This window comes from Triturus cristatus, chromosome 2_1, assembly GCF_964204655.1.
Source record: "Triturus cristatus chromosome 2_1, aTriCri1.1, whole genome shotgun sequence".
Taxonomy (NCBI): domain Eukaryota; kingdom Metazoa; phylum Chordata; class Amphibia; order Caudata; family Salamandridae; genus Triturus; species Triturus cristatus.
In genome coordinates this window covers 862,812,008-862,837,367 of record NC_140581.1, presented here as the reverse complement: position 1 = coordinate 862,837,367, position 25,360 = coordinate 862,812,008, and the positions used below count along the sequence as shown (strand labels likewise).

At 42.8% G+C, this 25,360-nt stretch overlaps 1 protein-coding gene and 1 pseudogene across 1 annotated transcript in view; both read right to left on the bottom strand.

Moving 5' to 3' along the window:
• PGM5 (phosphoglucomutase 5) overlaps nucleotides 1-25,360 on the bottom strand; it is a 680,115-nt gene that overhangs the window by 405,894 nt on the left and 248,861 nt on the right. The gene's annotated exons all lie outside the window — the stretch shown is intronic.
• Nucleotides 8,369-8,785, bottom strand: LOC146865994 (large ribosomal subunit protein eL34 pseudogene; annotated as a pseudogene).

The following is a 25,360-nucleotide window of genomic DNA, read 5'->3' as shown; positions in this document are numbered from 1 at the left end:
CAGCAAGGGTGCATTCACAAGCCAAGAACTGTTTCTCTGGAGCTATGGGATGTTTTGGCTGAGTAGTCCGAGTTGGCATACACAAAAACTATGGTTGCTCTCCTGGGTCTGATACAGAGATTTACACTGGCTGCTACACGTTCTCCAGGAGTTACACAGAGCGTAAAGACGATCAAGGCTGCATTTGGCTCTCTGCAATAGGAGCTAGCCATGAACCCCTAGCTGCAAAAACTCTGTCCAGATCATGAGTTTCAAAGTCAGCAATAGCACACTTGCAAGTGAACTGCACAGGTGGTTTTGCCGGATCCTTGATCGATGGACTGCTTGAACTCCACTAAACCAAGACATGTCATCAGCAGAAAAATGCTGTAACAAAGACAAGAAACGGCCGAACTAAGTTTTGTACACTCCAGGGCATATTTAGGAAAATTATGGTGCAAGGCAGAGCAGCAAGTCATCTTGCCGTATTTATCCAATATGGCACATTCCCTTGCGCCATTTTGGCAGTCGAGCGCCAAAGCAGGCACTCTTGAAACATGATACAAAGGTGCCTGTGTTGTAGGCAGGATTGCTTTTGTGTAAGAAGGGAATCTTTTTTGCACAAAAACAATCCTGAGAGGCTTTTCCTCTTTCTATGTGTGCTACAGAATGCAGGACACATAGAAAGAGGAAAAAACAAGGAGAAATAATAATATTTCTCCTCGTTATGCCTCTTCTGGGGAGGTGTATCTTTTTGGCACTGTTAGACCTGGGATCCCTGGTTGGCTGAGGTAGGTCCCTTAGGCCAAGTAGGGACCCGCATTCCAACGTCAGGGAAAGGAAGGTCACCTTCTTAGATAGCCCCGTTCACCCCCTCGGTAGCTTGGCACGAGCAGCCAGGCTTATCTTCAAGACAAATGTGTAAAGTATTTGCAACCACGCTCACAATAATCCAATGATGACACCACAAATAGACTCCACACAAGTTTTATAAAACGAGTATAAACCTTATGTAAAAAGATATACGATTAAGACCACACAATATAAAACCAACATATGAGGTTGTGTAATATTTCTCATGGCCGGTTGTTAGGCCACCCAGCCCTTGTAAGTTCTGGCGATGTCAATGAGCACTTCTAAACATTCTCCTGTACTCCTAATATCATGTCATAAAGTTTGTAATGCTAGAATCAGGCACTTTTGCAATGTAAAAATACTGTAATGCGTAACGTAGCAATCAGGCACTCTGCAATGAAAAGAATGCAATGCGTAATGCAACAATCAGGCACTTTGTAAGGTAAAATAATGCAATGCGTAATACAACCACCAGATATGTCGTTCTGTAAAAATAAGGCAATGCGTATACACTAATCAGGCAATTCGTCATGCAGGAATAATGCAATGCGCTATACGCTAAATCAGGTAGTTCGTTATGCAGAAACAAGGCAATGCGTCATACGACATCAGGTAGTTTGTTATGCAGATAAAAATGCCATGCGTCATACACTAATCAGGTAGTTCATTATGCAGGAATAATGCAATGTGTAATGCTCTAATCAGGTACTCCGTTATGCAGAAATAATGCAATGTGTAATACGACAGTAAGGTACTCCGTTCTGCAGAAATGGAATACTACGTAGTACATTCAGGCCCGATCACCGGGCCTTAGGCGGTCTCTTTCCCTCTCCTTCTGACTTTCAGTCAACCTCTCACAGTTGCCCCCAACACAGTACGATGTAATCCCAAAGTGCAGCTTCGCACTCCGGCTCCTGTACCGCCACTCCCTTGGCAATACGGGCCGCGATACGAGCCGAAGCAGAGGCTCAAACTGTCAACACGAGAGAGAGGCCGAGAGCGTCTCCCTACGAGTCCGCGCCCTGCCCCAGGAGTCGACACACGTTATCTGGGGGGCACAAACTCACTCTCCTCTCCTCGTCCAGCGGCTGGGCCTCAAAATGCAGCTTTGTGAAATGGCAACGGCGGCTCGGGCTGGCAACTCAGCTCCTCCAGGACTGCTGGTCTGGGCTGCTTCAGTTACGAAGATCTCAGGTTGCCACAAAGCACACGCACACAGCGTTGCTGAGTCTTCCTTCCCTCCGGGTGCATGATCACTGGGCACTCCACACACAGGTTGCAGGCTGCACGAAGATCACGTGCACAGCGTCGCTGAGACTCACTTTACTCCGGTGCACACGATAACAAGGCAAATCCTCATGAAGGTCTCTTGGTGCACAACGCACCCGCACACAGCGGCGGTGAGACTCACTTTGGATTCCGGTGCACACGATAACAAAGCAAATCCTCACGAAGGTCTCACGGTGCACAACACATATGCACACAGCGTCAATGAGGCTCACTTGGATTCTGGTGCACACGATAACAAGGCAAATCCTCACAAAGGTCTCCCGGTGCATAATGCACCTGCCCACAGCGGCGATGAGACTCACTTGGATTCCGGTGCACACGATCACTGGACAATCCTCACAAAGGTGTTCAGACTGCACAAAGCACATGCACACCATGTCGCTGATCCTTGCTTGGACCCCAGGTGCCCACGATCACAGGCCAATCCTCATGAAGGTCTCAGGCTGCACAAAGCACACGCACACAGCGTCGCTGAGACTCACTTGGACTTCAGGCGCCCACGATCACAGGTCAGTTCTTACGAGTGTCTCAGACTGCAACAGGCACGCTCACACAGCGCCGCTGAGACTCTCCTGGAAACGTTTGTGTCCCAGTGTTTCCGAACAGGGAGTCAGCTCACCTCAGGCCCTTGGGGATACGTTACTTCAGGACACAGCACACAGCAAAGTCCTTCAAGCATGGGGACACAGCACACAGCAAAGTCCCTTTAGCCTTTCATTGGTTGAAACAGCAAACTGCAGGCCAGCCCCAGATCACAAAGCAAGGGTCAGTCTTATCCTTCAGTCTCTTCAGTTGTTTCTTCCTTGGCAAAGGTCCTCTTGACCACGAAGTAGCTCCAGTCTTGTTCACACTTGATCAAGCCATTCTCCAAAGATCAGGGGCTTCAGCTCTCATAGTTATACCCCTTAATGGCTTTGAAGTTTTTGTGTTTCAGGGGGCACTGACCCCTGTTCAAATCAGTTCTGGATGCCTCCCTGCCAGTGACACCTTTCTTCCTTTGATTATTGGGGACCTGGATTCTCAATCACTCAGCAGGAGACTAGCCAATTACTTTATAGCAGCAACCCAGGCCTCTTCACCTCTAGGGGCTTCTCCTCCCCCTACACTCCAGATGCAGGTCAGCCTGTTGCTGTCTCACCTCCTCCCCTGGGTCAAAACATTTCCCAGATCCTATCGCTTTCAAATCCAGACAGTCAATCCACAGCCAGGCAGAGACACACAGAAATGTCAGAGCACAAAAACTCAGCCACTTCTAAAAGAGTGGCTTCTGAACACACAATGCAAAAACCACCTACATAAAAAGATGTGTTATTACATTGTGAGTTCAGGCATACTAAACATCACCTTTCCATCTTAAGCCTTTGGGAAGATAGGCTGGAAAACAAATTACACAGCCTTCCCATTCTGGCCTATGGGCAAGATGGCCTTTCAACAGTGAAAAACGAAAATGGAGATTATTTCATTCTCAGGACATGACACACACCTTAGTACATGTCCTACCTTTCACATGCACTGCACCCTGTCCAGGGAGTACCCTCGACCTACCATAAGGGTGTCTGTTGTGCCTAGAAAGGGAAAGGTAAGGTCTGGCAAGTGAGTGACAGAACAACATGGCAGTTTAACAAACTGCGTGTAGGCCCTGCCATGGCAGGCCTGAGTTCCCTTTTTAAGGCTACTTGTGTGAGTGGCACAATTAGTGCTGCAGGCCCACTAGTAGCATTTGCATTACCAGCCCTGGCACACATAGTGCACTGTACTAAGGACTTTACTAGTAAAGCAAACATAACAATCATGGACAATCAATTACCATTACTTTATACAAGGAACACCACACTTTGACACTGTTTAGCAGTAGCAAAGTGTCCAAAGCATCTAAGTTGGCAACACCATGTCAGAAAAAAGGTCTAGGGGGAAAGCAAAAAGTTTAGGGACTTTAGCCAAAAAGGGCCAAGTCCTACAGGCACATTCACCGGCTTACCAGGTTTGGTAAATCTGGGACTGCTTCAAAAACTATGGGAGTAGTGTGGTAACACTCACACAACCCCCAAGGAACGACTCCCTGGCGCAGAGTAATGTGACACTCCGATTTGCGGTGTGTTGTATTACTCCATATTTTTTAAGCCATTCAAAGCCACACAAAGTGGCATTGCGTGGCTTAAAAAACATGACTTAAGGTTTGCCTCGCTCTTGCACCACGTTGCGTGGTGCGAGAGCGACAAAACCGGGTCATAAATATAACCCTAAGGGTATTAACTTTACTGACTGTTCTAGTGCTTTTAACAATTAGAAATAAACATTTTCTGATAATCTACAAGAGTATGATGTTTTCTGTGCAGGTAAGGATACCTAATGTGTTAAGGATACCATGAGACGTACAGTATATGTAGTAGGTGAAAGGTAATGAAAACAATCAACAGATTAGTGTCAATGTGATGACAGTCATACAATGATTGACTCAAAGAATGTTCCAAGCCTCTTTTTGTCTGGTTTGCAGAATTGTCTTTTGATGCCAAATTTTCTGGTGCAATAAAGTGAAATTAGTGCAGATGATGCAGCGGTTAGGAAAGCGCAAACACATATGTACAAAATCATGTAAAACACTGAAGAGCACCCAGGGTTGATATAGTTTAGACAGAATGGATTCTATTATGAATTTCACATGTTTTTCCAGTAAGAGAAAATCATAGTTCAACCAAGGGTGGGCTGTCGACGTTGGTGGATTGACAGGTCTCATCGGGACAAGGCCATCGGTCTAATGCACCACAATCACTTGAACGAGTACATTCAGTTCATAACTTGGTGACTGAATACACCAACATCAAAGTTCCCCAGATTTTAATGAAAGGAGGCCGGTGCCTTGTGAATGGAGGACACAAGCACTGTTTTCCTACTTCCAACACACGTGAAACAGTATGTCCATATCCTCCAGAAACAAATTCAAAAACACACGTGTGGTCTACCCTTTCCACGTTACAGTGCGTCTGTTTTTGAATGCACTATAAACTCCAATATAAATAAATATATATAACAAAATTCTAAGCATCCAGTAGTTAACAAGTAAAATAGACTCCAAGATTAGGTGGCTAGAAGTTCATCACTAAAACACTTCATGATAACAGGTTAGAAAGGAGTGCATTTGTATGGCCAAGGGTCCTGCACTTCAATAGAGGGCTGATCACTGTGACCCATGAGATCATTTCCTCCTCTGCTTTTCTCCCATACTCCTGTCTGCTGGACATGAGCATTGGGAGCTGAACAGACATGGCCATTAATTTTTCCTACTTGTCTAAAAAAAGAAGGTTACAAAAAACATATTTATAAAATCCTTACAGTGCAAAGACATGGTGAGGCAAACACGTGCTCACTAAAGTAAAAACTGTGGGCGGGTCGAAAGATCTTAAACACCCCTACTAAATAATTGTTTTAAAAAGACAACAAAAAAAGAAGTGCCTTTCTGGCTATAAAGCATTTGAGAGTGTAGAAAAGAAAGTTGGCGATGCTGGCATGAAAGCATGCATAGCGTGTACATCATTAGCGCTGTCTATCTGAAAATTTAGCAAACACCCTCTGGCCTGAGAGCAGCTGACACTCAGTACAGAACACCCTTGCGCTAATACTAAAAGTCCCCAACTACACCCACCCGCTTGTATTTCCTGTGTTGCTAAGTAAATAAGAACTCAGACCCTATTTGCATTTCTGTTAAACACAAGCTGCCTCACATATGCACAAACATATGCTCATGTGTGTTTATTGCAAATGTCATCTGCAGTCATCTGCAGACTGTGTCACTTTCTGACCCAAAATGCCAAGGAGATTTACACCATTGATGTTTGTGCTTCCTGTTATGCCGACCACCTGCTACCAACAGCTGCACATCAACACCCCACTCAAGGCACAAGCAATCCCTGGTAACTTTTCATGTCTGCTTGTGAACACTTGTTGGTTGAGTGCCTAAGAAACTGGATTTGAAGACGTTCGCCTAACATTCCTTCCTCTAGAAAGCTTATATTGTTGTTCTTCTACTCATGTGGCAAATTTCTAAAACGTTTGGGCTCTCCACATCAAGTATTATTTCAAAAAAGTGATTTATGCTAAATAATTATGTGCAATAATTGTATTTAATACATTTGTAGCTGGTTGATGCGATGGTCATGAATATCTGGGTCTGTTATTTTGCCCCTGTCCCTTAGCACCAAACATGAAATACAATCTATGTTGGTTGGACCAGTGGCCTTTGCTTGCCCCTGTATTTGCTCATTCCAGAAGAGACTTGTATGATGACTAGAGAGCCAGAGCCATACATATGACTCGAGTTGTGTTGCTCTTGCACCACACACTGTGGTGCAGGAGCGATGCAAACCTTAAGTCATATTTTTGAAGCCACACAAAGCCACTTTGTGTGGCTTTGATTGGCTCTAAAAATATGGAGTAATGCAACACAGCACAAATCACAGCATTGTGTTACTCTGCCCTGATAAGACATTTCATGGGTGTTGCGTGGGTGTTCCCACCCGACTGCTATGGTTTTTGATGCATTCCCAGATTTACAAGACCTTGTAAACCTGGGAGTGCGCCAAAAAGATACGCAGGCGTAACGAGGAGCAATATGTTTATTTCTCCTCGTTTTTTCCACTTTCCATGTGTGCTGCAGCACCGGTCAGTGGGTTAGGGGGCAAGCGATCATAGGAAAGTGAGTTGGAGGAGGGAGGGAGCAACAATGAACAGCGAGAGGAGGGCATGTGGGGTAGCATCACGAGGGAGCTGCAGGGGAGGAAGAGTGAGAAGTAACAACAGACAGCGGGAAGAGTGCGGGGACGTTGGGGGACAACCATACAGTGCCATGCAACTCTTTAAGAGTTTAAAGAGTGCATGGCAAAAAGTTTAGAAAAAGTACCTGAAGGAGCATGCAGCCAGTGGAAAGACACTAGCCACAAACAGGAAGATGTGCTAAGTCACACTCCATGGCAAGGACACAAGCCCCGGGAGAAAACAGGAGGATGCAAGCAGCCAGGAGGAAACAGGAGACGTGACCAATAGGTAGCAAAGAAACTAGAGTGACGCGAAAGCCAACCAATGGTAAGTATTGGTAAGTAATGGGCAGGCTCTAGGCCTGTTTTAACAAAAGATTTTGCAGACTGGGCATGCATGCTGTCACAGGTAAAATGTAAAAATTACTGGATGGTGGGGGACTGCATGTCAGGTAACCACATGGGGATTTCCTCTTGTGAGTTTTTTAAACAAATTCAGTGACTCTATAACTTCACGCCAGTGAACAAGGGAAGCTTAAGTAGGCATTGCCTGGTGTGTTTCCACTAATCGGATTATTTCTGCTGACTGTACATCTCAGGAAGGATCAATACCTCTTGATGTCAACATCACGAACTGACACACATCATTGACTCACAGTCAAACTACTCATCTCCAAGCACCATGAGACCACAAAAAACACAGCCTATTTACAAACGGTACGGTTACTGCTAGATGGAGGTCCCTAGAACTGCCAAGATAGGCATCCATTGTTGCTGATGGCAGATTAGCGTCACACCCCTGCCAGCACCCTCAAAAACGTGAAAAATAAAATGATAATAAATCGGGTTTAAAACCCATTTTATTATTGTTTTATTTACTTCTAAGTGACTGTGTGCCGAGTCTTGGGGGTGGGGCCAGGGGGTGACAGTACTGGAGGGGGAGTGGTGGGCACTTATCAGTGCGCATGACGGTTTTGACGGTCGTCTCAGGACGGCCAACTCGTCAGGCGGACTGAAGCCCTCTCGGCTATTATGTGTTTTTTACTTCATCTCCAGGCTATGCTGTTCCTTCATGTATAAATGTTTACAACAAATGTTTAATCAAAGAACGCACTTATATGCAATGGTCCGAACCATTAAATTCATGCAATCTCTAATTCAACAATTTGTTTTCTCCTGTGATTTGAGTTGCCTGAAATGTATGCTCAGAATACGAGTATAAATGAAAAGATAAATAATGAGAGTGCAGAGGTACAACTGTTAAATTTAGCTTTAGCATGGGAATATGGTTAGATTTTCTTTCAATAACACCCTGGGTAGTGGGGTATCCTGTTACCTCGATTAGCACCAAGACTTGTGTTGTATAGAACCCAAAATAATATTACGTTACCCAGACCAAAAAATAATTCTTGTTCTGAGTTGCGACTTCTTATGCCACCACTACCCCTTGTTCATATTGTAAACTCTTTTCAACCATTTTCGGGTTGGAAAGAGCAAGTTATTTATCTTTATCTGGATCGTATAAATGTTTATTTGGTTTTCTGGGACTGTGCTTGTGCCTTCAACACCTTGACAACGATCTTCTGCTCTTCAATTATAAAAGCATGTTTGATCCTGTCGCGTACACATTTTGCACACATGGACCCGCCATAGACTCTGCTGACATGCTTCTTAGTCTTGGACAGTCGCATTAGCACTTTAGGTCGAACAGCACGGATACCACGGAGTCTACCTGGGCATATACCACATGCCGACTTTGGGACTTTGCCAACCTTCTTGGTGTACAGATAGACAATCCTGCTACCTGGAGTTCGGGATAGTCTGGTTTTGTTTGAGGTGGTGTTGTGGGACAGCCTACGGCGGTATGTCAAACGTTGAACCATTTTTCAACCTGCAGCAGCCGTAGCCGGAAGAGCAAGTGCAGGCTCTCAGTCTGTCTGGGAGTGCAAATTCACGGTGCTCAGGCCAATCCTGAAGCTGCTCCCATTCATGAGAGCAGCTTCATGATTGACCGCAGGGCAGTCTGGGAGCCTGTGCCTTCAGTGGAAAGGAGCAGAAGAGCACTATGCTGGAGGGCAGCAGGTAGGTTCTTTTTATTTTCTCTGCCATCCCCCATCCACCACCCACACACCCCGCCCACCTCTTTTCCCTGACACGAGCTACTCCTGCCTAGTAGAACTAATAACTTGATAACAACGATTTGAAAAAAAAAGCACATGACTGGAGACAGTGGGCCCGATTCACAGAACTAACATAAGACAAAATCCTAAACTTACTACCATTTTGGTATTCACAGAAGGCACTTACTCATTTCGGTATTCACAGAAGTTAGGAGTCCTAACTTTAGGACTCCTAAATGCCTTCTGTGAATACCGAAAGTCTTAAAATTAGGATTTTTCTCAGTTTATTAGTAGTAAAGTTAGAACTCCTAACTTTAGGACTCCTAAATGCCTTCTGTGAATACCGAAAGTCTTAAAATTAGGATTTTTCTCAGTTTAGTAGTAGTATAGTTAGGACTCCTAACTTTAGGGCTCCTAAATGCCTTCTGTGAATACAGAAAGTCTTAAAATTAGGATTTTTCTCAATTTAGTAGTAGTAAAGTTAGGACTCCTAACTTTAGGACTCCTAAATGCCTTCTGTGAATACCGAAAGCCTTAAAATTAGGATTTTTCTCAGTTTAGTAGTAGTATAGTTAGGACTCCTACCTTTAGGACTCCTAAACTGAGAAAAATCCTAATTTTAAGACTTTCGGTATTCACAGAAGGCATTTAGGAGTCCTAAAGTTAGGACTCCTAACTTCTGTGAATACCGAAGTGAGTAAGTGTCTTCTGTGAATACCAAAATTAATAAGTGCCTTCTGTGAATACGAAAATGGTAGTAAGTTTAGGATTTTGTCTTAAGTTAGTTCTGTGAATCCGGCCCATGGTGTCCACGACAAGAAGAGAGGAAATATATATTGAGATAGTATGGGGAATTAGTTTAATTTGATTTAAATTCACATAGGTGGCATAGGTTTCTGATGTGTTTCTGTCTATGTTAAAAGCAAAACAAAAACGAAATAAAAAATTATAAGAAATTATTATTTTTGCAATGTCCACATCAAGAGTTTTATGAAGCATCACTGTGTGTTCTTATCATTAGCGAAAAATGTGTTCCTGCATCCCCTCTCCTACTAAGTAGCACACTAGGAACATAAAATAAAATATTCCTTCTAAACGTATAGGATGTTCTGTAAATGTACTCTGGCCTACAATGACTGCCCTGGATGCTGAAGTTAAAGACTGATTTACCGTGGCATTAACGAAGTGGTAGAGCGCTCACTTGATGAGCATGAAATACCCTGGCAGCCGCGCAGCATCTGAACAAGGCGCGTCTAATTTAATCCTTAAACGCACTTCAGATTATTTTAGCTGCAGGGTAATATTACAGACGTATACTGCATGGTTGTTAGAGATAGGTCAGCCTCCATCTATAGTGCATTCACTTCTTTCTTAACCTTGCTGCCAAAGGACCAAAAAGCACGTTTGCAATTAAAGGAAATACATTTTAGGGAAATTGTTTGCAGTTTATAATTTACACACATTGCAAAGCTTGACACTGTGTTAGTAAAAGTGAAGCAGAGTGTGAAAAATGCTACTTCTAGTTCACAATTTAATAAAGCATTGGGGCCCAGATTTACAAAGGTTTTTTGTCGAATTTATGTTACTTTTAGAACCCAGACCCGGCACAAAATCCTGTTTGGCATTTACAAACCAATGCCAATGGTGATCGCTATTGGTTTGTATCAAAAAGAAATGCAACGGAGCAGAATGCGCTGCCTTGCATCACTTTGCGTCTGTGACGTGTTACATGTGTGGTGCATGGGCCTTCTTGTGCACCCACCCATGGATTTTGAGGCAAATCCATATAATTAAAGACTTGTACACATGGATTTATACCAAAATCCTGAGGCTACCTGAGGCTGGCAGAATGAGGAGGAAAATCTTTTACTTTTCCTCCTTTTCCCTCATTGCACACAAACATAGAAGTAATAGCCTAAAGCTTAGTTTCCAGGCAGAAATGGGGCCTCCTGACTGAACAAAAACTGTGCAGACCACACTGCATACACCCTGGCACTATTGCACAAAGTGTACCAGTGCATGAAGAAACCAGAGCTGTGCCATTTCTTTGAAGGTATGACACAGTTATGCTCTCTCAAGTTCTCAAATTGCAGCACAACACCATTGCAAGCTGCCCTGCGTTGCATGATACAGCCAGAAAAAACATGTGCGTATAATGCAAGTTTGCATAAGTACTGATGTAGTTTGCAGGCACATGGCTAAAAATTAGTTGACCTGGATCACAAATCAGATTAGTCTAGACTAGCATGAGGTTCTACTGCTTCCACTCTGTACTCTTGCCACCCATTTTGTCAGTATTCTATCTACTCCATTGCTCACTGTCTGTCCAACTTTGTATCTTCTATAGTAGGCAAAGAACTTGCCAGGAGGAATATGGGGAACAATTATTATTTTATTTTTTTGTGGGCATCTCATGATTGTTACAAACGATGCATACACTGAAACATTAATGAAGTATTGCTTCCTAAAATAGGTATAATGGCAACCAGAATATGCCTTCAGAATGTAATTAATACCACCGTCAATGAAAAAAGTTATTTCTTTATTTGACTGCGAACAGCCATGAAAGCACATAGACAGCAAAACGATCGATCAGGATAATACAGTAAAATCCAATAATCATTTTTTTTTTAATTCTGGTGCAAAACAAGCAGTTGACCTGATAAAACCACATACAACAGTATAAAATCTCCAATCCAAAGCATAACCTTAAATAAGACACTCAAGTTATAAAAAAAGCATAGAGCCCCAAACACACACACACACGCACACCCACACACACAGACACACACACACACCCACACACACACACACACACACACACAAGACTTTTCATCCTCAAGTTGATTCCTGAGAGCTCCAAACACACACACACACACACACAGACACACACCCAGACACACACACACACCCACACACACACACACACACACAAGACTTTTCATCCTCAAGTTGTTTAAGAAAATCATAGGCTCTGCTACAATGTCTAAAATGTCTTGCCTTCAGCGAGGTGACTAAAAACAGTTTGGCAAAAAGCACATAAAGGTTGCAGAAAAACAAAAAGTGCACCATAGTTTGTTTTGAGGTACCATTACACGGGCATGTCCTTAGATCACGGTTGTGTTGAAACCCAGCTGGGAAGCATAATAAGTTTTTAGGTGTGTCAGCACTACAGCAAAATAATAAAGAGCCATCTCAGTTACTCCTGGGCTTCCACATATAATTTTTCATAGTCCTGGCTTCATCACTTACCCTCATGTAGTTTGCAAACATTGGTTTTAAAGATTCAGCTTCATCCTGGCCTCCTCTAGCTCTGCCAACAGTAAAGAGCACACCCATTTCTTATCCAGATCTAAACATGAGGTGGAATCTGAAAAGGCATGACCACCACCAATGCTCCCTAGTGCTTTCTTAACATAAGCTAACCAGTGTATTAGTAATCCTTTATCACATGCCAAGGAATTGACAATTATATCTTTTGTGAGCGACGGTGCCTCTGACTGCCAGACAGACAACCACAACATCATAGGTCTTGTGCAAATAAGCTCACTCAAATAGGTCAGTTCTATCTCTCTATGGCAAATATAATGAGGGGTTGATTTTGCGATTCAGTAACCTGTTACTGAATCACAAAATGGGTTAGCTATTCGGTATTTGGAAGGGGCGTGTTTAGGGTGACCCTTCCAAAAAGAGAATCGCAGCAGTATGTATGAATGTTTTATGACCATGAATGCGGTCCCAAAACATTTGCATTTTACCACCAACTTCAAATTGGTGGTCACCCATTCTCAATTGGGAACGTGGCATAAATGTTTTTTAAGAGCAGGCAGTGGCCCCATGTACCACTGCTTGCTCATAAAAAATGAAAAGAAAACTTTTCATTTTTGTTTTTTAAACACAACCCATTTTCCTTTAAGAAAAACGGTCTGCATTTTAAAAAAAAATTATTGCATTATTTACAAGCAATCACGGACATGGTGGTCTGCTGACCCCAGCAGGCCACGATCCTCCTGATTTTAGCAATTCCTAGAGGGGCGCAAATAGCGACCTACCTCATTATTATTAATGAAGTTGGTCGATTTGTGACGCCCTAGGAATCGCTAAATGAAACTCTGAGTTTCATACATTTGTAATAGTGTTTACCTAATAGCGATTCACAGAAGATCGCAATTAAGTAATCGCTATTACAAATGTTGATACATGTGGCCCAAATGTTTTCAAATTCGGTATCACAACCATACCCATTACATGACCAAAAGACATCCTCCGTGCCAAAGCCACATGACCAGTCAGGCAATGGAAAGATCAGAACTGGAGATATTTTAAAAACTGACAGAATAAAGAGGAGTTTTCTGAGCATCTCATTATTTCTCCTTGCGACTGATCTGTTGTTTGAATGTACATATTAGTAGATAGAGCCCACAGGGGCCCGCTCAACTATGGGAGCTGAGGAAAGCCATGATGTGAGGGCAGATTTGCTTCATAGGTACATGGTGGTTATTCTAGAAGGATCAGCGGACATGAGGCTGTCGATTGAAGGGAAGAAGGTCACAGTGAAGTGTTTACTCCACTTGCGAATCTCGGCAGCTTGATCAACCAGATCCAAAACCAATACCCACTGGTGCTATGACTTGGGAAAAGTAAGCTGCTTCGCTTCAGCATGAGGTTACTCAATGCCAGTAGGAAGGTGGTCTATGCTTTTCATACATTTATTTCCCAGATATAAACAACATGTATGTTGAAAATTCATGTGTTAAACAGAACTCCTTGCATCCAGCTAATGCAGACCAATGGGACCTGTGGCTGGCTCCTCAGCCCAGCTCCTACTTTCAGTTAACGCACTCAGTCAAAATAACCTGCCAGGCATCAGCGGCAGCCCAAAATAAACCAGACACCGCCTATTGGTTCAGCAAGACCTTTAGACACTTCCATAACACTTCATAACACATTAGGATATGAATTATGACAAATATTGATTGTAAACAACCAAAAACACACCACTTGAGTTACAATTATAAACCAATGCCAAGAGTTTAAAGCAAGAATGTATGTCCAAAACATATACTATTGGATGCTTAGCCATGCCTTTATGCTGAGATGAAGCCTGTGATTTACACTGTTCTGCATGAGGGAACATTGGTCTTCTGTTACCTATGATGTAGTATGCCTCCTCTGGGTGTGTGTGGATCAGTCCACCGACTGCTTTCTGTGCTGAACTTGCCCTCTGTGTTTTTCGGAAGTGTCCCCACTTGCTAACGGTATTAAGCATTGTTCTGTCTTTAAAAAACACATGCATTGTTGCTCTCCTTATTGTACCTGCCCTGTGTATAAGGGAATAATACATTGCTGCTGACTCCCCTGTATCTGTTCTCCAATGGTAGTGATGTTTGAGAAGAACTTTTCAACATACATTTACCAAAATGATTCACTTTGTCAATGCTTGTTTCTGAAACCGAGGTATTGTTTGTTTCATTTTTATGTCTTTTCTCCTGTATATTAATCACTATGATTGCAAATCTATCATCATTGAATTATTTATCAAATTAAATGTACATATTTCCCACATAACATCACAGCTGGCAGATACCTTTTGGTCTTGCTTTTGTTTCAGTGTTTTTTACAGTCTGATCACGCTATGTGCAGCATTTGATGGATTTCAATGATATAAGTACACTGGTATATTTCTCTTCTTTAAAGTCAAACACGTTGTCCCAATTAACGTCCTGCAAAACATGATTAAAGTGTCCTTTTGCACTCTTTTGTTTTGGGAGTTCATCCAAGCATCTCAATTAAACCAGATGCTGCCTCCAGTGTTTTATTTCCATCTTGTTATGCTGAACCCCCATGCAGTATGAAAGGCCAACCAGAAAATGGTATGTGAGGCTGCATAGTACTGTGAAAGGAACAGAACATTTCTAGTACGCGTCCTAAGGTCTGAGTGCCACAGTAATGCGGCTGGCATTTGCAACCCGGAGTTACTGATACTTGGACTACCTGTTCCTCTGGGGAGTGGCAGGATTACTGGGTGATTACCAGTGTCACTGTTAAAGTCCTCCGGACAATGAGGAACTATCGAGGGAATTGATAATTATGATCCCAATTCCTCAAAGTTCCTCATTTTCTCATGATACTTCACTTGAAGACCCCCATCTGCTTTTACCAGGCCGATTCTCTGCGTAAATGCAACAGCCCTATTGGGGTCCCCAAGGACTCATAATTCCAATGGGGCTAGCCCCAACAGATCTACAGAGGGCCTTTTAATGAGGCCCAAAGTAGATAGGTAAAGTTGAGCAACAGTGATTCAGGAAGAGAAAGGATAGTGTTGTAATGAGTTTATCTACAATTAGTTATGTGGTCCGTGTATTGTTTATGTTCAACTGAGGAAATGTCTCAACGGTTCCCTATTACAAGGTAGAATGTTTAGATTCATTTCTCTTTTGAATGCCTGGCCGAATTGGGGATGAGTTGCAGAGGTGTAACTGTCATCACAGCAGCACTGGAACGATACTATCTGTATTAATGGACTCATTTTCAATTTCAACGTGTGACTATGGTTGCCTGTTTATGCTTCAAAGGAACCTTTTGGTGATAACAGTTTATGAACTACTTCTTCTTCTGCAGACTGGCTTACTTTTCTTTCCCACCTTTGGGAGTTTTGGGGTCACATGAGAGCACGGAGTTACCGGCTTCATCACACAGTTTTGATTGGCAAGGGGAGCGTTTTTAAGAGTGTCACCTGGAGCACACTCAGGAGCACAGAGGGACCAGCTCGTGCATTACACATCCTGTGTGGAGCGTGCCAGTGTGCATTTTCATTGGATGGCCAGCTCAAGTGTATCACACGCTCTGATTGGTGGAAACTACAAACTGTTCTATTGGTTGTCAGGAGAAGGAGGAATAAAAATTCAAAAGTGGTCTTATTGTCGTGTTCACTGGACAATATTTCCTGCTTCTTGTTTACAAAAAAACGGATTGCTCTTCTGGGGAATATGTCCACTGGACATCATTTTACACTTGTTGTTGGGCTATTGCTATTCCATCTGATTGTCTTTGACTCATATTTATCTGTGTGCCTGGACTCTGAAGGTATTTTTTCCTCTATTTCTTTGGGAAGTTAAATATACATCATGCAGTTTGAGCCTCCTCTGAAATGTTTACAGAATAAGGGAGACCCTCCCATTCCATGGACAAGGTGGAAGGAAGAATATTTGGCTCCATTGTTTATGGTCTGAGGGTCAAGTTGGATTCAGAAATTTACCAATAGTTATAACATTGGAAGGTCAAGGAGATATTGATGCTTATGAGGAGGCACTATTGAGGACGGAGTGTTGGTTTAAACCCACTATGAGCGCTGCATTGAATAGATTTCAATGTTATACTCATGCACAGATGGAAGGGGAATCTTTTAATGAATTTTTCACTGCATTTAGGGCTCTTTATATGACATGCAATTTTGGTCCGATGACAGATGAGATGATTAGGGATCATATAATTGTACATGTCAAAAGTAAAACATAAATACTGGAACATTTATGGGTCCTGGGTGATCCCAAATTGCAGGATGACATTGCCACTGCTAAGGAATTAGATCAATCACAAAAATGGATGTCTTTGATAAATAATTAGAGTGTAAATGTCAACAGTCCTGAAGAAGTGTGTACTGTGATTAAAACTGATGTGTGTAGTGTGAACAATGCTTGCTACAATAATGGGACCTCTGGGAAGAAAGTGGAGAAGGTTGGCAAATGTTACAGATGCTGTAGTAATAATCATATTGCTTTGTTTGCACGATGTCTTGCAATAGGCAAGGAGTGTAAGAAGTTTGGATGTGTGGGTCATTTTGCCCGTGAGTGTTAGTATGTAAAAACATGTTACACCACAGAGAGGGAACGTTTCAAGTATTGCTAGCAATGAGGATTCCAAGTGTGAATGTGAATGTGGGAAATAGAGAGTGACGATATTGTACTGTCGGTCAATGAGTCCTGTGTTGGAGAAGAGACTTTCCTAATCAGGAAGCCTCCAAATGTAAAGTTGTGATCTTGGGCATTGAATTGGAGCTTATGGCTGAATCTGGCTCACCCTGGACCATCATCACGAAGAACTACTTTATGGAGAAGTTTGAAAATGTTTTGGATCTTAAGAAACTACGAAGTTCTGATATACTTGCTGAAAGTTTTGATGGTACCTCTATTCATATGATTGGTTTTGAATGGGTCAAGATTGAATTTATAGGTAGGAGTGGTAACATAAAATTGTATGTGGCTGGAAAAGGAGTCAATGGATTAGGATGGATGGATCATTCGAAATTGAGTAAAATTTTCAATCCCGGAAGTAAAAAACCAGTGTCAGTTATTACGGATGTGAGTGAAGAATCGTACGTAATTAAGACATTTCCAAAAGTATTAAATTACACTTTAGAGAAGCTGACTGACTTTTCTCATAGAATTAAAATCAAGAAAGGTGTGGTGTCTTTTAAAAAAAGCTAAGGGGGTACCAATTATTGTAAGATAAGAAGAATATGTTGAATGAAATGGTGGATTAAGGCATAATTGGGAAGATTGAGTCATCTGAATGGGTGTGTCCCATAGTTTTGGCACACAAAACGGATCACAAAGTAAGATTGTGTGTGGATTTGAAAGCATTAAATGCTAATATTGTAGTAGATTGCCACCCCTTACCTGATATCAATGAAGTCGTGTGTCTGCTTGAAGGTGCTAAAATATTTCTCACATTAGATTTAAGATCTGCCTACCACCAGGTTGAACTTACAGAAGACTCGAAATATTTAACTGCATTCCTTAGACCACAGGGACTATATCAATTCCAAAGGATGCCATTTGATTTAGATTCTGTGGCATCAGTGTTCCAAAGGACGATGTTCCATATTTTCAGACTGTGAGCAATTTTGTGATGCATTTGTATGTAGAAGGCGGGCAAAACATGGTCTGAGTTGCAAGAGCTCCAAACGCAAATTCTTCCACAATTCAGTGGATTATTTAGGCCATTCTTTGTCTAGTAATCGAGTAGTGCCCAAGAAATCTTTTGTAGATGCTATCATCACCAAAAAATAAAGTTCAACTCCTCTTATTTACAGGGTTGTGTTAGTATTATAGCAAACCCATTAGGAATTGTGCCACCAAAAGGAAACCTTTGAGGAGATTGACAAGAACAAATGTGGAATTTGTGTGGTCTGCAAAACAACAACAGACAGTTCAGTGTGTTAAGAAAGATATTGTGGACGCACCTATTTTGAAGCCTTTCCGTTTAAACAATGAATGATTCATTAATGTGGATACCAGAATGTATTGTGTTGGTTTTATACCAGAGGTGTGGTAAAGAAGAGTGGAATGTAGCTTTTTCATCCAGGATCTTAAATGATACTGAGAGGATGTATATGATGATTGAAAAAGAGCTGTTGGCGTATGCGTGGGGTATTGAACATCTCAGAAATCACATGTGGGGAAGTTGACTCACATTATGGATGGATCACAAACCGCTGGTGAACATCTTATCACCTGATGGGGGGGAGGTGGAACGCCACTGCCAGATTAACTTCCAGGCTATAAGAGCATTGTTTTAAAGCTGAATTTGTTCCTGGAAAGTGCAACATATTGAGTGATTGCTTATCAAGGCTTCCTTCCCGGTTGGAGGATATGATGTATGTAAGTGTGAGTGAAATGACCAGGAGAGGTACTATAAAAGATGTAGTTGCTGAGACTTTTGATGCCATTATGGAGGAAAAGTAGGCAGAGAGTGAAACGAGAGATACGTTATGGCACCACGTAAGGTACTGTGTGATTGAAGGTTGGCCTAGGAAGGAGATGATTTATCTAGAGTTATTACCATTTTGGAATGTTGCAGGAGAATTGGACGTGGAAGGTGTATTATTATTATTCAGAGAAAGCACGTGTGTTCCTCTGGTTGGTATGCAAAAAGTGATTTTGCGTCTGGCTCGTGAGGAATATATTGGCATGTTGGCTAGGAAGAGGCTTATCAGAATGTGTTTTTGGTGGCCAGGTATGGACAGGGTGTCAGACAGGTTAGTAAGAGAGTGTGATCAATGTGTTAATGTTGAGAAAACCCTGCACCTGCACCTTTGAAACCAGTTGCATGGCTGAAATTCCAGTGGGAAAAAATACCCTTGATATTTCTCGTTAATTTTCTTTTTGTTGGACCTGGCCCTTTTTGCAGGTTTATCCCCAGACTTTTTGCCTTTTGCCACCTATTTTTCTGACCCTTTTTTGTTGACTTTAGGACTTTGGGCACTTTGCCACTGCTAATCAGTGCTAAACTGCATATGCTCTCTGTATAAATGTGTATTGGTGATAGGTTTTTCCATGATTGGCATGTTTGAGTTACTGGTAAGTCCCTAGTAAAGTTTACTGTGTGTGCCCAAGGCCTGTAAATCATATGCTACTGGTGGGCCTGCAGCACTGACTGTGCCACCCACATAAGTAGCCTTTCAAATGTGTTTCAGACCTGCCACTGCAGTGTCTACGTGCGCAGTTGTTAACTGTCATGTTGACCTGGCAAGTGCACCCACCTGCCAGACCCTAATTTTCCCTTTTCTTACATGTAAGTCGCCTCTAAGGTAGGCCCAAGGTAGGCGCATTGGCAGGGTGCAGTGTATGTGAAAGGTAGGACATCTAATTGTGTGTTTTACATGTCCTAATAGTGAAATACTGTGCATTTCGATTTTTACTATTGAAAAGCTATCTCTCCCATAGGTTATTATTGGAGCTACCTTGTAACACCATACAAGTGTAACTTTTAATTGGGAATTGATTTGGAGTTTAGTTTCCCTGAACTCAGAATTTAAAAACACATATTTTAGTAAAGTTTGTTTTTAAATTGTGTGTTTGAAAATGACACTTTTAGAAAGTGTGTAACAAAAAGAAAAGCCTGAACCTGTTTTATTACTATAAAGTGTCTTTTACTTTACGCTGGGACAAACCGTTAAGTTTCGCTTGCACCGCTATTATATTGCATACCTTTTATTTGAGTTTTTGGGGGTTTTAAATGTATACTCAAAACATCAAATTGGGACAAATTAGTCTATATACAAAAAGTACATTTGTGGTGTTGCATTAATAAACTTTAAACAACAAATATGCATATTAAATACACAATGTGGAAAAACATAAATGTGAAAAAGACATTACTAAACAAGTGAACATCCAATATATGATGGTTTTCAATCTCAAAATGTTATATGCATCAAAATTTCAGATAAGAAAATATCAAGGAACACATGGGGTAATTTACTATCTAGTACATAGACCTTTTTCACTATATCTAGACAAAATTAATTCCTAATTCCTCAGTGTTTCTATCCTTTGTCACCATAAGCCGACGCGTTTCAAGTCTCAAATATTCAATAAAGGGACTCTCATCAGGGCTCTTGAATTTGGCTGCACTGTTGGATTTCTAAAAAATGGATGTGTAAAGAAAAAGGATTTTTAATAATTTTAGTCTCCTTTGATTTAGATTGTCTACCTCCTCATTACTAAAAACCCCATGTGAAAGGGCCTGCGTCACCCTTTTGCCTGCCACGAGGCAGATGTAAGGTTTTGAAGCAATGGTGTCCTACAAGTGGCGCACTAAAATCTTATAGATTTCAATGTGCCACTTCTACGAGACTTTGATGCGGGGGAATGCCCACCCTGCATACATTATACCTGGTGTAGGTATAATGTAGCACAGGGGTTTACAAAATGATGCATCTGCCTTGATGCGTCACTTTGTAAATATGGTGCAACGTGGTGCATTATTTACGCTGCCGCAGCATCACAAACAGTGACACAACGGAGGCATAAATGTGTATACAGGGGCTCATTAATAAGGCCCTCAGTATCTCAGCCTGGAATTATCAAAATGTATGGCCACTGTAATGGGACACCCTTCCAGGTCACGTAATTATTGAAACCTCTATTGGGTCAGTCTGCACTTTGAGTGCCTCACCTCTAAATGAACTAAACAAATCGTCCTATAATTTGAAGTTTTGAAGTAGTCCCCGAGACACTTATTTGAGCGCAGGTTACGTTCTTGCAAGCTACACTCAGAATGTGTATGATTTCTAGTCCTGGAAGTTTAAGGGTAAAGGTATTAGATAATGAACTACAAGTCGGTAAGAAGGGACAATCCCCTGAAGGTCTTCACCATCCGCTATTGTGTTTACACTTCAACTTTGTTCTCATTGCCACATGACGCATCAGGCCAGGGCTGGCTAAAGGTAGAGGAGCCCATTTTAAATCTGAGCATGGGGCTCAAGGTAAAGTGGATCCCATTTTGAATCGTGTACCCCCAGCATAATTCTGTGTGAAGAGCAGTTAGGAAAATTACACATATGGGAAATAAATCGCAGGAACAACATGCAGCAATTATAAAACGACTGAAATTAAAACCAACCGGGTGCTACACCCAGAACTATGGCAGAGTTACAGGGCGATCCAGAGGCTGAAGGGTACATAGGGGTACCTGCTTCAGGAGCACAAGAAGGGTGCAAATGCCAAACAACCCCAGGAAGTCCTTACGGCAGGACCCTGAAGGAACAATGGCGCCCCGTTAGTCCTTTGGGCGGTTGTAAACCTGAGCGACCGGGGGCTTGCCTGGATACGCTCCGCCCCCTCAAGGGGCGTGAGCAAATGGGTGGATGGGTGGTCCACAGGATGTAAGGGGGAAATCCCCGCAAAATGGTTAGCACCGATTGGTTAGGCCACGGTGCAATTTGGCTCACTAGGTGGGCAGGGCAGTGTAGGGTCTGCCTGCCCTTGGATCTCCCGTAATTTGACCCACCATGTTGGCATATTTCTTGTACGAAATAAACCTGCAGCAATGTTTTCTCCAACAATTATTGTGTCTTGTGTGTTTCTTTATGATGAGATTGTTGTGTTTTGCGGGTTGGGTGAGTAGGCGATATTGGCACTATGGAATCACAAGCAGAAAGGGGCGCAGGGGGCAGTGATAGGTGAGAACAGAATGGAATTGTAAGAACGAAGGGGTAGAAAGAAAGGGATGAGGGTTGGCAGAAGCGAAAGCAAAGGGTACAGAGATGAGCAGCAGGGTCGGGAGGCCCATGGGCAGTCAGGCAGTGCAGGACGGAATGGACCGACAGGCCCGTGTGTAGACAGTTTATTGGCTGTTTGTAGGCCTGTTTTATGGTTTGCTGGGCTGGTTTTAATTTTGATTTTCCTGATAGTAAAACAAATATCGTCTGCAGCAACTAACTCATTTCTCTGCAGTCTTCCATACCTTGCAAAATACTTATACAGCACATCTTTTATAAGTTTGCAAACATAGGCATTCTAATTTACTAATGCAGACCACTTTTATTGTGATCTCTTGGCCCGTTTCCTGTCCCAGTCCGCCCTGATGAGCTTTAGGCGTGCCCCAGAGTAACAGGAAAAGGGAGACTGTACAGCTGGTGACAATACAATGTAATTTCACTGCACCCTTCCCATATTTGTTCGTTTCACAGTATCGAATCTGCGCTCGTAGCTGCAGTCGCAAACGCACTTCCACAGTAAATTGCCGATTTAGACACAAGAGTGCATAGCCACGCATGCACCGATAGATACACAAAGACACAAATGTGCACATCCACCCACATATACATATCTACAGTAACCCCAACCCTACCTACACTCAATCACCCTTTTGGTTCGACAATTTCCAAAGGTCCCACGCAGCCAGAGAGGGGAACCCCTCCAGGGTCGGACTGGCCTATATGGCCATCTTGCAGTGCCCGCAGGGCTGATGTCACAGATCAGTGTAAGAGTTGATTTTTGGCTGTTTGTGGGCCTGTTTTATGGTCTGGTGGCCGGGTTTTACTCTTGATTTCCCAGATATTACCACAAACATTGCCTGCAGCAAACACAAATGCATGCAGGGGCTTATTTACAAACCCCTTGCGCTGCCGGTACATCACTCCCATACCTTCCAAAGCACATATTCAGCGTCTTTACAAGTTTAAAACAAATGTGGGAAACTTCCTTAGCTACCTAAATTTCCAGTGGGGGGCACTTTCAATGTGGTACCCGGGTACATTTTCTGTCCCAGTCCGACCAGGAACCCCACAGACTGTGCACACCAGAAAATATTGCAGAGTCGGGAAAATGTAAAACAGACGGATAATGGGTCTGGACTGAAGGAAATCAGGGTCCCTCCGGTCATACCCCATGGAAAACCTGCTGTGAACACTGACTTCCAGCCTGCTGGTACAGTGACGTGTAAAGCAAGCCCGACTGCCTGTGCTGCAGCCTTGTGGCACTGGCAACATACAAAAGGTTTCATAGAAACAGCTGCATACAATGTGAAAAATAACTACTATACGCATAACGAACAAGAAGTAGAGAACAGACATGCCTACCCTGACAAACTTAGAATCTGAGATTCAACGACACGTGACACAGCAGGGGTCCTCTTACGACACAAATCCTCAAGGAAGGCGGAACATTGTACATTAGGGTAGCGATGATGTGCAGGTTTACTGACAGTACTTCTTGTGTACTTTTCCCATTACTGGCACATGCTTTTTATGCTATTATAGAAACAAATTAATATGAACTAGCCCTTCTGCACATTCCATGACTGCAACAGTGCCTGCTGTCGCCTGGATATCACTTCCCAGTGACACTTTTTTATGTACATCATTCATATACATCTAATCTAGAGATGCTGCCGCTTGGTCATTTCTCTCAAGTCTCATTAATGGCACAAGTGATCAACAGCAGCATACTGCAGCACAGAAAAAGAACCTGTAAACACACCTGCACTCCTAGGGCTGCAATCAAGAAACCAGACTGTAAATGCCAATATGTGAATGTTTCGCACTGTTTGGATTTGCACCTTGTCAAAAGTATTATTGCTAACGGCCTAGGATAAGGGTGCTGTATAAAGGTGAATATATTGACACAAACCGGGCCATGTGTGAAGGAGGGCTCTGTTCATGAAATTGTCAAGCACAGGTTTCAAGTTCACCTGAACTAGGCCACGCCTTGAGAACACAGGTCATACCTCTTGTCAAAGGTTCTCCTCAGGCCAGTACCCTTTTACAGGCCTCCAACCTTTTCCATTCTGCTTACAGCACTGACAGCACTCAGTAGAGGCCGCAGGCAGGGGACATTGGTGGGGCAGCGTGGGATTGGGTATAAAAAATAAAAACAAACAAAATTTACCTGCAGCCTGACGTCCGCTGCCTCGCCGACTCTTCAGCTCCGATGCTCACACAGGCTCCCAGACTCCCATGCCCCAATTCAGACGCTCCTCTCATGCTGGTATTACCCAGAATGAGGGAAGCATGGGGATTGGACTGACCTGTGCTCCTGAGCCTACCGATATTTCCAAGAAATAGCCTGGAGATATCCAAGTGTGCATGTCGGTGTGACTGGCCGTGGACAGCGGGACCAAACTGACATGCGCACTGGCAGTGTGCCGAGCCCACCACGCCACCTGCTCCTGATGCCCCCACCCTCAAGACTCAGCTGCGGGAGTAAAATAAAATGATAATAAAGCAGTTTTATAACTGCTTTAATAAAGCAGGTTTATAACTGCTTTATCATTTTATTTTACATTCGTCTGCTAGTTCCAGCAGAGGGGCGATGCTCCGCCGCTATAACAGAGGAGCCGCCACTGAGTCAGCACCTTATGTTTGAGCTGCACCTCCTACCAAGAAGATGTTATCTGTGCAACGTGGCCTACTGCTCCTAACAGCCAGGGTGGAGGGGGAGCAGGTAAACATTTAGGTTGTTTAAACTACTTGGATAAACGTTGAACCAGAACTGTAAGCACACAGTTCACGTTCTTTCCTTGTTCTGTCCATCGAGAACTTGTCAGGAACTTCCCACTGATTATTTTCTAAAGACTGACTGACACATTGTGCCCTTTCCCTTATTTGCTGGAGCACAGCTGTGTAAGGTCTTTGCATTTATGGTTTCTTCCGGTGTGAAAAGAAACAGGCAGTGGTCATGTTTGCAGTAGCATTACTTATTGTTCTGTGAATGTAAGGCAGCTCCCATGAATGGAATTCTCATTGCTCCTGTGTAGTGTATTGACACATGCTTCTCGCTGATCACTGTGGGTACCGCGTGTGGCAAACTCTGGAATAGCCATAACCCAACAGCACACGCACTGCTGCCTCGTTATTGATCCTGAACTTCTTTAGTGTGGCTGTAGATTGATTTACAATCATTAATACAGACACCCCAGTGTCCCTGGGCTACAGCAGGTTCAAGCATGAAAATCTAAGACCCTTTGATGAAGGAGCAGTCCACATCAGCATAAACAGTAAAAGAAACAAGCAATGTCGGGCGCAGTAAGACATATCTTTATTAAGTTTATTTATTAGAGAACATAATTCCTCAGCTTGTA